The 2500-nt window shown below is 47.4% G+C and overlaps 1 protein-coding gene across 1 annotated transcript in view; it reads left to right on the forward strand.

Annotated features, from left to right (window-relative positions):
- The window catches only part of LOC123768234 (protein O-linked-mannose beta-1,2-N-acetylglucosaminyltransferase 1), a gene marked incomplete at its 5' end in the record, with an annotated part of 19885 nt that overhangs the window by 628 nt on the left and 16757 nt on the right, over positions 1-2500 (forward strand).

Consider the following 2500-nt stretch of genomic DNA (forward strand, 5'->3'; position numbering starts at 1 on the left):
TTTTTCTCTCAAATGTATGTCTGTCTTTAAGACAGACATACCCAGGCTACGGTGCTGCTTCTGTCTCTACAGCTCCTGTCCCACCCCGTACGCCCCTTCCTCTGTCACTCCTCTCCTCCCTTACATCCTTTCTCCCCCTTCCCTACATCCTTTCTTCCCTTCCTTACAGCCCTTCTCCCTTTCCCTAACGTGTACATATGCACCCACTCAGCATCCCCTCCCCAGTCTGTAAGCTGGCCTAACTTTTTTTTTTATTTACTTAGACATAGAGATACATGTGCATTTGTGCAGCTGCCCTAGACTATATGAAGGGGAGGACAGTGTGTCAAAAAGCTAGCTACGTGATGCTAAAAATCCCCATCACACAGGATGGTTAGTCATACAGAGGCATGTGATAGGCAGTCTGCACTGGCAGACTCTGGGTGCATTATGAGGATATCATCAACACAAGAGTGAATAAGATAGCAGTGATACTAAAAGTCCCCATCTCGCAGGATGGTTAGTCATACAGAGCCATATGTTCAGTAGCCTTCACTGACAAATTTTAGCCGCAATATGAGGATATCTTCAAGAATACGAGAGTGAATAAAGTAATTACAAAGCTCCAGGTACCTCATGCCAACTGGTCTGAAAGGTCTAATAACTGGGCATTCAGTGATGTAGTGCGGGAGACCGTGCCGCAGCTCCTGCTCACAGAGTTTGCACCTGGAGTGCTCAGGATTGGGAGACCCGTCACCTGCAGCCACCTGCCACAGGTAACGGTTATCTTGAGATGATTTCGGGGCTTTAGTGTCCCCGCGGCCCGGTCCTCGACCAGGCCTCCACCCCCCAGGAAGCAGCCCGTGACAGCTGACTAACACCCAGGTACCTATTTTACTGCTAGGTAACAGGGACATAAGGTGAAAGAAACAATGGGCATTGTTTCTCGCCGGCGCCTGGGATCGAACCCAGGACCACAGGATCACAAGTCCAGCGTGCTGTCCGCTCGGCCGACGGTAACCCAACCTGATCCTGGCAACCACTGTGTCGCACCGTCTGGAGGAAGTTTTGTGCTGCCCATAAATATAGATTTCAGATCTGAACAAATCATAGCTTCTTATACTAGTGCTTTCAGGTCGTTGGGAGACAGTAATTTCTTTTCTATCAGACCTGAGTGTTTGGAACAATATAGTTTTGACAGCAGAGATGGGGATACCTAGATCTAATTCAACTTCATCTTTGTTACACGCTAATTTGGCTGCAATGTCCGTCTCATTATGATGGGTTATATTTGTGTATGATGGTATAACAGACGAGGGAGCCGGTCGGCCGAGCGGACAGCACGCTGGACATGTGATCCTGTGGTCCTGGGTTCGATCCCAGGCGCCGTCGAGAAACAATGGGCAGAGTTTCTTTCACCCTATGCCCCTGTTACCTAGCAGTAAATAGGTGCCTGGGTGTTAGTCAGCTGTCACGGGCTGCTTCCTGGGGGTGGAGGCCTGGTCGAGGACCGGGCCGCGGGGACACTAAAAAAAAGCCCCGAAATCATCTCAAGATAACCTCAAGATAACGCCGGCTGTATCTACAGATACAGCATACAGCATGCTGTATCTACATGCTTAGTAGTATACAGCATGCTAAAGCTGATGAAATATCTACCGTAGGCAAACAAACTCTCCAGGAAAAGAATTGAGGATGTTATAGCAATAGTAGAGACTATACTACAGGGATCATTGCAGCAGATGAAAAGACAGTGGCAGTAGCAGCATCCTTACCATCATTCCCTGCATTCCCGCCTTAAGTAGCGCACAAGTCCCAGACAGTACTATAATACGAAGTAGACAAGTAGACAGGGAAGTAATTTTCAAGTTGAGGAACGGCAGAACGAGTTGACACAGGTGGAAATTGTCGAGACAAACGAATCGCGTAAATATGTTTTAAACACTTTTTCAGAGCAACATTGGTAAAGAAATGGAATGTATTGCGTGAAGAAACTGTCGAGGCTAACTCAGTATTAAGTATTAAAGGTAAATAAGATAAGAAAATGGAGGCAATAGCTATTAGATTAACCTCACTCACTCACTCACTCACTCACTCACTCACTCACTCACTCACTCACTCACTCACTCACTCACTCACTCACTCACTCACACACACACACACACACACACACACACACACACACACACACACACAAAAGCACCAACATGGGTTCTGGACAGGGAAATCATGCCTAACAAACCTTTTAGAATTCTATGATAAAGTAACAAGGATAAGGCAGGACAGAGAAGGCTGGGCAGACTGCATATTTCTTGACTGCCAAAAGGCCTTTGATACAGTACCGCACATGAGACTGCTATACAAACTTGAGAGGCAGGCAGGAGTAAGCGGAAAGGCCCTAGTATGGGTGAAGACCTACCTAACAGGAAGGAGCCAGAGAGTAATGGTAAGGGGCGAGAAGTCGTACTGGCGAACAGTAACAAGTGGAGTACCTCAAGGATCGGTGCTGGGACCAATCCTC

Source organism: Procambarus clarkii, chromosome 59 (assembly GCF_040958095.1).
Source record: "Procambarus clarkii isolate CNS0578487 chromosome 59, FALCON_Pclarkii_2.0, whole genome shotgun sequence".
Lineage (NCBI taxonomy): Eukaryota > Metazoa > Arthropoda > Malacostraca > Decapoda > Cambaridae > Procambarus > Procambarus clarkii.